The following is an 11,917-nucleotide window of genomic DNA, read 5'->3' as shown; positions in this document are numbered from 1 at the left end:
CCGTGCTACCACCCACCTGCTCACCGCCACTTCTCCCCCCTGCCTGCCACTGCTGCTGTTCTCCTGCCACTTCTCTACCTTCCAGCCCACTGCCGTCACTCCTACCGACCCCCCACCTGGTGCTCTGGCACCACGTAGTTCCCAGCTGCATGGTTGGGACTGCAGAATGCAGCAGGAGCCAGCCTGCCCTACCTGGCACCACACGGAGCCAGCTGGGAATTGTAAGGCCAGGCTGGGCGAGGGTGTCTTATGCTGTGTTCTGTGGTCCTGGCCATGCAGCTGAGAAGTGCATGTGCCAAAGTGGTTGGCAGGAAGATGGAAGGGTGGGGAGAAGTGGCAGCAGCAGACGGCAAGATGGGGAAATAGCAGTGGCAGCAGCAGCAGGCAGGGCGGGGGTGAAGTGGCAGTGAGCGGGCAGATGGGAATGCAACAACAGCTTGGCAGGAGTGTGGGGCTTGTGCCTATTTTCTACTATGCCTATTTTCTACCATGGGAATTCCCCATGCTTCTGGGCTTTGCTGGTTGCTCCTACCCCCCTCCCCCTCCTTTTTTTTTTTGCTATACAGTATGTGTCAGGGGATGTTTAAGCTTCCCCAGAGGCATTGTGTGTTGGCTATAGCTAAGGCTGGGGACTTAAACTGGGGTGTGCCAATTCTCTTGCCAGGAGCAAACCCAGAGGTTTCTGTCACCATGTGGTTCCCAGCTGCATGGCCAGGACTGAAAGATGCAGAAGGGCCCGGCCCAGCCTGGCCTGGCCCTGAGAACTACATTGATTGCCAGCAGTCCTCCCTTCACCCCGCCTCCCCCCCTGCCATGCTTAGCCGAGTTTGTGCTCCTGAACAGAGGGAGGGTGGGGTAACAGCCCCAGGGTTTGGAATACAGAGGCTTCTGGTTGGGGCTGGGGGGGGGGCTGAGGGGGGGCAGGGCTTGCTGCTACAGCTGCTGGGTCCTGATACCCCTGGGTCCTGCTGCTGGCTCCTCCTGCTTGTTCCTCCTAGGTCCTCCTGCCACTGACACCTTAGACAGGCAGCTACAGGCAGATAATAATTTTCTAAATTTTTTAGGGGCCTCACCAGCCAGATAGAATGGCTTGGTGGGCTGGATTTGACCTGTGGTCCATATTTTGCCTGCCCCTGCCCTAAGGCAACAGGTGCCCTGGGGCACAGATAAACCAAGAAGACCAACTTAGAAATCAAGATTTCCTTTATGTTGTATGGCTGTTCATTGGTAGTAGATAAGGATCTCTCCTGTTTATGCTGTGAATATAATGTTAACTAACATATTTGTCTGCTGCCTACAACTAATCTCTGATTTATTCACTTCAATCCTTACTTGCTGTTGCTTAAAATTCAGTGGAAATGTCCTCTAGGACCTCTGATGCCATAGGACAGGAAAGTTCTCTCTGCTGTTACCCTCTACTTCACTTCAGCCTAGTTGCGTTTTATGTAAATCAAAATCAACTGACCAAAAGAAAAAACAAGATAAATCTGAGAGAGACTAAAAAGCCTTGGGAATGCCCATTCTACCACAGCACACTTATTTTAGTGAGAATTGGAGGAAACTGAAGTTTTTTGGTATCATCACTAAAGTGGTTGATACGGAGAAGCCTGGTTCCTGTGGCATGGATACACATGCAGCCGTAGTGTAGGTTGTAATCTGTCTCCCCAGGGACAGTCCACCCTTTATTACAATCCCCCTAATACACTGATGTAAGGCTTATGCAGTGGTGCCCAACTTTTTGTCCCTGTGGCCTGGACGAGTGGTACCAGGTTGGTCCATGGACTGGATACAGTCTCTGGTCCTGATCCTGAGCATGTTGCTGGCTCAGCTGAAGCCCCACATGGGCTGGTGCAGCCCAGGCCTGATCCCATCTCATGGGGGTTGGAAATTTGGAGGCAGGGGATTGGCGGCAACATTAGTTGCCACAGCTCTCCCATGCCAGATTTCTGGACCTGTGGGCCAGGTTTCATGACTCCACAGGCCAGATTGATATAGATAAAGTATCATCTTTTGTGGCACACTTCTGCTGCTCTTGTGGCATATTAGTGTGCTGTGTTGCACCCTTTGGGAATCACTGCCTTAGATAGTCAACATTGCAGCACATAGCATATGTAAAATTTTCAATGCCATAGCTTGGGAGGTGAGGACAACTGCACTGAGGCAGAGGGCTGCGCTGCATGTAGAGAAAGGTTGCAGGTGTGCTTCTGGAACGGTTTGAGAAAAGAAGCCCAAAACTGCAGGTCAGGAGCTACTTTTTCAGGCAAATGCCACTCTGCATTCTACGTTATGATCAGACAAGCAATAGATTCAGCCTAGCTATATTACCCATGGCAGATTTTGTATCCATGATAGCTTCAGTTTTGTGCCCTGTCACTAATTTCTTCCAGGACCAGTTTTGGCAGTGGGATGTACAGAAGAGATGACAGAAAACTCACAGCAAGCTCAACAATCAAATCATGAGGAGAACTACTTGGTCCTCTTAATGAGCGAGGAGGTCTTTGCACATTCCAGGAAAAGATAATGGAAATGTTCCCCCAACTGGCAGATCTATACACAGTACTGGAGATCTTTTATAAATGCTAGGGATGCTGAGAATTGCCTGCTTTCAGCGTAACTGGACTAATATAAAGAGTTAATAGTCTTATGCTTAGCTTTAGTTCAGTCTTTTTGTACATGGTTTAAATAGTTAAATCAGTTTCCCTTTATTTATCTAAATAACTTTAAACATAATGCAAATGCCAGTTCTGTAGAAGTAACTTTGTTGAATCATTCTGTGATTTCCATGCATCGCCTATAAATTATCTAGCAGCTGTGCAGTGTACAGCAGTCAAGTAACTCATTCCCATTCACACTGCAGAAGGCCACCATTCATTCACTAAGCATGTTATGATGGTCTCTTTCTTCCTTCCACAGCGATCCATGCAGTAACTCACTGCAGAACCAGATATCAGATGTAGTCCTCCTTGAGAAGAAAATCTCTTTCAATTCTCTATTTTAGAGGTTCTCCCACCAAGCTTCAATTTAATTTCTTAAGGCACTGGCATGGTAATTTTGTTCAGCACTGGACTGTCATCACCAGAGGGGCCATCACACAGTTGCTTTTGAAGGTATCATTGGCATTCAGGAATAAAAGCTGCTCCATTTAGTGGCTGTTACAAGTGCTGAAGCAAAATTCTTTATCTCCTTGAATTACTTTAATTAAATTCATACTAACATAATCTAGATTAACTAAAACATAACTGTCAAGTCAGAAAAGATGTAGATTAATGGATTGTCAGAAAGAGATTGTCACTAGTCAATTTGCCTCAGGTTTAGGAGAAACTTTTTTCTTTCTTCTCTAACCCCATTTTGCAAAGGGGAAAGACAATATCACTTTCACCTTGAGGGCAGTCCCATTTGTATAAATAAGGAAGTGACTTCAGAATAAAATAGTGATGCCTTCATCTTATTTCTACATGGCATTCAGAACTGTTGAATTAATTAAACAATGTAGCTTGATACATCCATGCAGGATGCTCTAGGCCAGGGGTTCCCAATCTTTTCAGACCGAAGGCACTCCTTGTTAGACTCAAATTACCCCCTTGGAAAGTGTCAGTTCTTATGTTTCACTTGTTTCTTGACTACAGAAAAATAATAGAGCAATTCTTCAGTTACAAAGAACTCAGAAAGACCACAACAGGTTCCACGGTGTTTGTGACAGTGTGGATTCCTATGTGAAATATCTAGTTTATCTTGTGAATCATGTGTAGGTGTTCGCCCACTGAGAGTGCTAATATGGCTAATTAAACAGCTAAACATCATTGCTCTAGACTGTACAGTGCACAACAGTCTGCAGGAGCTCGGAGCAATAGCTGGAGGACTCCAAGGAGACATCCGCTCTTCAAAACCTCAGCTGTTTCAGTAGTAAGTACTGATGGGTACTTTCCAAGTGCCTTAAAATAATGAGTGCAGGTGCAGTGAAAAGAAGTTATGCAACCTTATAATACATTTGAACTTGAAGCTGCTATATTTTTCACTTCTATATTTTTACTAGATTTGTTGTTTGCTTGAAGTTCAGTGAGCAGTGGTTGCTCCCTCCAAAAATCTGTTTTATGTGTAGTAGTTATTTTGTAGTTAGCTACCTATTTCAAGCATCTTTATACATTTTACTACCTGAGTACATACACAGGGATGCTAATGCCCATCTCAGGAAATGAGCAGGGCAATTCACATGTGGGGGGGTTCAACTTCCTACACCTAAATTAGGTAAAACTAAACTATGCCAGACTCTTGGGACAAACAGGAATTAAACTAGGGTTGGCAAGCCTCTCAATTGACTGGTTAATTGACTGCATATTTTTGACTGGTCAAAGATTATAGTAATTTTACAGATAAACTCTGTTTTTTGTAGTCTTCTTGACAGAAATACGATTTTTTAAATTGTTTTTGACACATTTCGTATTGGAAAAGTTATGCTTTTCCGTATTATTTGGACCTATTGGCAATTTTTTATAATTTTTGACCAACACTTGACCAGTCAAGTGACCAAACTTTATTTGACTGGTCAGATACCCAACCCTAGTTTAAATGATATTTCAACCCCATTGGCTGTATACTGCCATTTGTTCTTCTGAATCAATTGCCTCCTATGGATATCACTGGTAGGCAGGAACTGATAGATACCTGAAAGCATAACAAATGTAAGCATGACCATACAAGCCAGTATAGAGCTCATGAGATGGTAAAACAGTGTAAGCTGTTGGAACAAATTAGTAGAGAGATTCTCAAATTGTGCTCCATGGAGCACTCTTAGGTGCATCATGAAGCAATTTGGTTCTAAATAATGAAGCATTTGTCAGCCCTAAGTAGTACAATTATCAGGAAATGTTATCTATTATCCAGTCTAGAGTGTGATAGGGTGTTGAGAAATGTTTTTTCTTCACCAACGAAATGGGGCAAGAAAAATGTTTAAAAAAAATTAAAAATCAAGCACATCTTTCCACGCTGTATGTCTACTTTGTCTTTGGTGTTTCTAGCATGTGCAGTGCACAAGATTCTACAGGGGGCTTCAAAGTGGTAAATTTAAATTCAACCATGGTCAAAATGGTAGTTTAGCATGTAACTGGAAGCAAAGCAAACTTAACTGGGGACAGAATCAACATATAAAGTAGCCCAAAAGGCCTGCTGACACCACCAAAGGACCGTGCTAAGTGTCCTGCAGTGAAGCACTGTGACCATGTCATACGTGCTGAACCTTGAAGGAATGTAGTATAGCTGCCGGTGATGCAGCATTGGGTATATGCCAATAAGCACACTTGAAACAGGGATCTTATTTGTGCATGCCCAGCCCTACGCTTAGGTAAGTTACACTAATTTCTTTTGAGTGTAGCCCATACTGCAGAGCTCCCTTCTGCAGTCTTTTTATGGTGCAGACAGGCTTAAAAAGATTAATTTGTTTCAGAAACTCATTGCAGCAAAGCAAAGGAAAATGTTGACATTAAGAAAATGCCAGGAAAATAAATAACGTGGGAACCAGGTATGATGACATTTCAATCTTTACTCCATAGTCCTAGCCAAACCCTGAAACCCTGACAAGGGAATTGTGCAGTCAGGTTTGGTAGGGAAGTGATCTATACTAAAATTTTAACGTGTGGTCCAGAGAATTCGAAAAAGTTTGAATCAATGAATTAGCAGAAGTAGTCATTTTTGACTGGTAACCTTTGCAGTTCTTAAACAGCAGTTTGTTTTGGAGTTGTGTTGGATTGGGTTGGGTTTCCAGGGACTGTGTTTCATGTTAGGACAGTTTCAAAAATGTTGAATGACTTCTGGTTTGTGTCTTTGTGGGGGGGGTTTCTTGACCCTCATCTCCTAAGTGTTAGTGTGTGATTCCATGTCTCTACAAGAGAGAGTGAAAGGAATATTGTTCATGTGAAATGCTGCTTTTTTAAAGCACATTTTATACTGCACTAAAAAATCCAGTTTAGATTCTCAACGTCCTCTAACTACTGAAGGAATGTCCTTAAAATTGTTTGTGCTACAGTTCTCAAAGGGTTCTATAAAAACCCAAATGTTATCTGTTTTACTTTCAGTTGCTTTTATATTTAGCGTATAAATATGTACAGTTAATCTCATCTTAACTCAGAAGCAGAAAAATGTTAGCTACCCATGCTACAACCATGTACTCCCCAGAGTTTACCCTCACCTCAATAAGCCCAATTCTTCTACTACTTATTCTGTTTCTGTATTACTCTAATGCCATTGACTTCAAACATGTTACACCAGCTTTATACTCATCATGTAAGAGAGAGGAGAACCTGGTCTATTATTTTAGTAAGGTATCCTGCAAATTATTTTAGCTACTTACTATCAGATCTTGCCTTAGTTGTATTTACATTTTTAAGGTCCTGGGTCAAAAATGTCAATGGGAGTCCTTCTATTGATTTGAATGTTTTGAATCAAGTCCTAAACACTGAAAATCAAATGAGGTATTTATAACCAATCAGCTGAGATTTTTGAAGATGGATTTATAGTAATAAAAATAATGTAATAACTGTGGAGCTGCAACAAGTTACATGTAACTTTAAAATTTTCATTTTCTAAGTCCTTGTTTAAAATATTATGTTACTGTTAGCACATTTGATCTTTTATTTACCTTCACTAAATTGTGGAGATGATATGAATTTAATGTATGTATTTAGGCAAGCTCAGGAACAGATACACCTATATATAGTATAATATATGTCCTTTCAGAAATGCATTGCACTTAAGCACTTAATTTTATCTATTACATGAGTTATAGATAGCTTAACATGAGTTTATTTTTAAAGGAATTGAAAATAATTTGTAATATTTATAGTTAGTAATTATGAACTATGTATAGATACATGTCAATGTGCATATGTCTGTGTATATATACAAACAGAATATATTTATTATTGGTTTTATTTGGTCATTAAAACAGATTAAATTATGATTTTTAATATAGCTAACCCATCAGTGTCTCCTGATCCATGTGGAAAGCAAGATGTGATTATTTATTTAATAAATAAAAAAAGAGGAGGAAGAGATAAAAGTGAAATTAAGAAATATGAACAAGAGTGCAGAATTACAAAGGCTCATCTGGAAATACACTTTACTAGCTGATTATGTTTAGATATAATTTCCAATACATTAGAAGGCTAGCTATGGCATTCAAGAGCTGGGAAAGCTTCCATTCAAGGCACTTGGATATGAAAGTATTTAAATATTACCAATGAGACAATTTTCTTCCTGTCTGCTGATGTCCTTTTGGCTCCAGCTTCAAAATCATTATATGTTTTTTGTAACCATAAAGCCATATCTAAATGCCTCATCCCTCACAAATGCAAGTTAAACTTCATTGGTGATTAAATTTGAATGAAAGGGGACCGTTAATTCCTAGCAAACTTGATGGACGTCTAGGTCTTGATGTCCAGAGAAATTGAATCTCTTAACAGCTTTACATTGAAATGCAAGTGCATAGAAGCTCAGTTGAAAGAAGAGGAAAAATGTTACCCAGTTTAATATTCACTGCCCCAGAGAACTCCTGAAATGTGTTTACCTGACTAAAATGACAAAGAAAATCTTTTCCTTGCTTGTTCCTGAAATGAAACCTCTTACAGGAAGAACCTACATGGTTAAACTCTCTGCCAAATGCTCTGTTGTACATATATATATATACACACATCCTCTATCATAAGCTTTCCATCACACATCTTAAATCCACATTAAGAAACCTGCGCTTCCTGTTACAATAAATGCACCCAAACTCCTGAGCCCCTGTACACCCTCCCTCTACTCTCAACTACCCAAATCGCAGTCCTTTAGTCCAAACTCCGATTTGGGGTTTACATTCCCCATTCATTCACTGTCCTTGTCGCTATTGCTGTCTATGTCGCTGTCACGTCTGCTGCTGCTGATCCTGTTGTAGTCCTTCTCGCTGTCTCCAGGTCCAATTGCTCTCTGTCCTCTCTGTTCTGTCTGTCTACTTCCCGTACCGGGGGGTCTTTGAACAACCTGTGCCAGGTGTTGCTTTTCCAGATGAAGTTGTCTATGTCTTCTCCATCCTCACTCACCGATTTCCGTTGGTAGGACTGAAGTTCACTCAGAAACATTTTACAATGAGTCATAAAGCCCAAGGTGGAATTGATTCAATCTATGCAGCTTTCTCTAAGCCCTGCATTCAGGGTCTGCAAAGTGGTGGGGGGAAGTGTCAGGGGGGGGGGGTAGGGCAAGCAGGAAGGTGTTCGCAGCCTGGGGGAGCTGTGCTGTGGGAGGGAAACCCTCATCTTCGGGGCTTCCCCCCCATTGTGCAGACCCTACCTGGGGGGCTGGAGCAGGGGTCCATTCCCCCCATCCATCTCCCCAACAACTGACAGGCAGAGGTCTGGTGAGGGGGCAGGGCTGGGGTAAAAGCCTTGGGGGCTTTCCCCTCCACCTGCTGTACAGGCCCTGGCTGTGGGGCTGGGGCCAGAGCAGGGATCCATGCCTCCCCCACATCCACATCCCCATGGCTAAGAGGTGGGGGGGACAGCAAGGTTGTGGGGATGGGGCGGCAGAGCCACACTGCGTGGGGGATAGCTCTCACCTCAGGGGGCTTCCTGTCTCTGCAGTGCAGACCCCAGCTGGAGGGAGCCAATTCTGCACCCCTCCCCACCATACACCCTCCTGTGCCACTGCTGGTGGGACTGGGGAGGCTGCCTCAGCTCTGTGACAGCTGGGGTTGGGACCACCTGGCTCAGCTAGAGCAGACAAGCTGGGGCAAAGGCTAGCCTGCCTGTGAGCAGGAGGTTAGTGGGGGGCTGAAATGCATTGTAGGATGCCAGAGGACTGAGATCTAATTTGTGACAGGAAGGGATTTGGGACAGGAGTTGCATTGACTGGGTTAACCTAAATCAGTTAAATTTGATACTACATCCATCCAGGTCTTTCTTAAACCAGTTTCAGCCATTTTGAAGCCAGTCCATGTGCACTGAACTTCTGTTTGGTTACAGGTTTAAACCAGTTTAAACCAGTTATACTAGTTTATGTGTAATGTCTGTCCCTAGCCAGAAGAGGCTAAAGGCTGTGTTTAAAAAAAAACGATCTAGGTACTGAAGGTAGGTCTCAAGCATTTAAGTACCTAGATCCAAAATTGCAATCCTGAAATACCCTTCTCAGCTGATGGGCTTTCAGCCCAGCTCCTAGGAGAGCATCCTTCTCACTCCATCCCTCCTCTTCCCATATTTTATCCACTCTTGGGAAGAGAAACCAGAATCTATACATTCCGCTATCCCAAGTGAGTCCACTAACTATGAGACTGGATTCATGCTCTCTTTCGCTCATTCTCTCTTCCCCAATAAATCTTGAGTATTTTTTCTCAGTGGAATAACTCTAACAGGAAAGGAGAAGGGTTCCTCACTCAGAAAAACTTTTTCCCTGAAGGTTGGAGAACAATCCTTGAGTATGTTGGTTTAAGTCTACTTAGGCTGAGGATATAATTGAAATTTTGGGGTAAGCTCTCTGACATGTAGGCTATCAGATAGGTGGGCAGTAATTTCTCCTTTCAGAGGCATAACAAGCCCTTTTGGCATCCTGGGAAGTGATGGCACCAGAGCAGTGGTGGCAGCCAGACTGCAAGTGGCAGTGGCAGTGGCCACCAGTCTTGCACTCCTACTAAATCACTGCCCAGGGCTCATGCCCTGGCAAGTCTTGCCCAAAAATCACACACATATCTGATAACAGGAAAAAGGCTTTGATTTCCTGACACCAAGACTTTTGCCTGGTCCAAAAAAGAGATCTGATTGCTGCTGTTAGCAGTAGAACCAGAGCTCAGAGGCATCACTAATCCAAATACAGAACTGACTCATTAGTGAGTTCAACTTGTAAGAAATGATCTGCATCTTCCAAAAAGGCATCCAGGGTTCATTTCAAGGCATCAAAGAATGGAAAATCCAGCACTTCCCCTGGTAGTTTGTTCTAGTGACTAATCACACTCACTATTTAAAAAATTGTGCCTTGTTTATCATTCAAGTGTATCTGATTCTAGCCTCCAGTCACAGTTTGTTGTTATACTTTTCTCAGCTACAGTACTTGGATTCTTTTTTTCCACAATGGAACTTAGACTCTGTACCAGTCTTCTTTTTGATAGAATAGACAGAGTGGGTGCATCTACACATGTGCATTACTGTGGAGTAAACTAATTAGCTCTGCAGTAAAGTGTCACCATCAGTATTAGGGCACAGTAAACTAATTAACTCTACCATAGGATAGTACTGTTGGGGACAGTACTATCTTACAGCAGAGTACTTTATTGCACTGAAACACATGTGTAGACAGCGCCCACGGCTGTAAATTGTATCTGGTCAGCCCAGCCAGCTGGAAGCCTGCTCCATCATGACTCAAATTGTCCTTGTCCCAGAAGTTTTTATAGACACTGTGTCCAGGAACAGTTGACTCTGGCTTGAACTGCTCCAGGGTTTATTGTGTCACATTAATTGCATATGTAGATGCACCCAGTGAGTACTCATCTAAACACAGCAAGGAAATAGTTCATTGAAGATTGTCTCAATAAGATGACTTTGTTCATGTCATTTATTCATCTTGCCTGTAAGATGTGCCCTAACCATTGCAACAGTACACTAGTCCCTTGTGGTGTGTTTGCCATTTGTAGAAGCACCAAAAAGGGGGCAATGAATTCCATAATTCTGTATGTTATGGTACCATAAGAGTGATGTTGTAGCCATGGTGGTCTGGAGACCTAGGGAAGACTGTCTTGCATTTAAAAGCTCATCTAACTTTATCCCAACTACATAGTTGATCAATAAAAGATGTCCTAAGAGATCCTTGCCTTTCACATAATACTGTATCACAGGCTTCTGCCACAAGGCCTTACTTATATGAATGTGTTTGTATTTTTCCTGTTTTCTATATTTAGCTCAGTTTTTTTCTAATCTGCTGTTCTAAATTAAAAGAGACAGTGGTGCTGGGTTAATGATTTCATTGTGGAAAAATCCTCACGCTCCTAAAGTGTGGGCCTAATCTGTCCTTCATTATGGCCCCATTGAACTCAGTGGCAAAACTCACGCTGTCTCCACAAGGCTCAGAATGTCAGCTTTCTCCTTCTGCTTTGTTTTCTAAGGGGAATTTTTGATAGTTTAGACTGCCCTTTTTATATTTGCACAGGTTGCAACACAGCAGCCTTTAGAAGACAACAAATGGCTTAAGAACCAGTCAAATAATTGTCATGTTTTCACAATCTTCATTTTTTCTTAACTTTAGTTAAATCTTGCACTAGGAAAAGAATAGTGGCTTTTAGCTAAGTCTGTTGGGCCAATTACTGCTTTCCAGTTCTGCATATGAAGAAGACTCTGAAAAGAACACAACTGCAGCAGTTCCACTGGATGGGAGATAAAGTTAGGCAGGAGATCAGCATCCTCTGTGTACTGTATGTCGTGGAAACACATGCAGCATACTTTTGGGTTAGGTCAGCAGAAGCTTTTATTTAAAAGAAACTATAGCTGTAGGGGGGATTCCGAAGTGACATGGATTTTCCAAGCACTTGGAAGGGGTCCCCCCCCAAGAGTAAAATCAGGAGGCTTATATATTTTTTAACAGTTGCTTATAACTCACGTGATCATATAGTGAAATTAGCATGAAAAGCGGCTATAATATTATTTTATTATTTCTTTGCTGTAATCAGGATGGGAACTAATGGGGGAGGCGAGGTTAGTTTACAAACCTCCTTCTTGCACCTGGAAATCAGATTTGTATATACTTTTTTGCTATCTTCAAGGCCGCGGTGAGCGAAGCAGTTGCAGAGGAGTTATAAAGAACAAACACTTTCTCTTATCTGTTCTACTATACAGAGCCAGCAATTCTCCACAAAGCGGTTATGTCATCTTATAACTAAAATAATCAAAGTTTAAGGCAGATATTTTTT

Source organism: Alligator sinensis, unplaced genomic scaffold, assembly GCF_000455745.1.
Source record: "Alligator sinensis unplaced genomic scaffold, ASM45574v1 scaffold240_1, whole genome shotgun sequence".
In the NCBI taxonomy this organism is placed as follows: domain Eukaryota; kingdom Metazoa; phylum Chordata; order Crocodylia; family Alligatoridae; genus Alligator; species Alligator sinensis.
The sequence above is the reverse complement of the archived record's forward strand: the minus strand, read 5'-3'. Positions refer to the sequence as shown.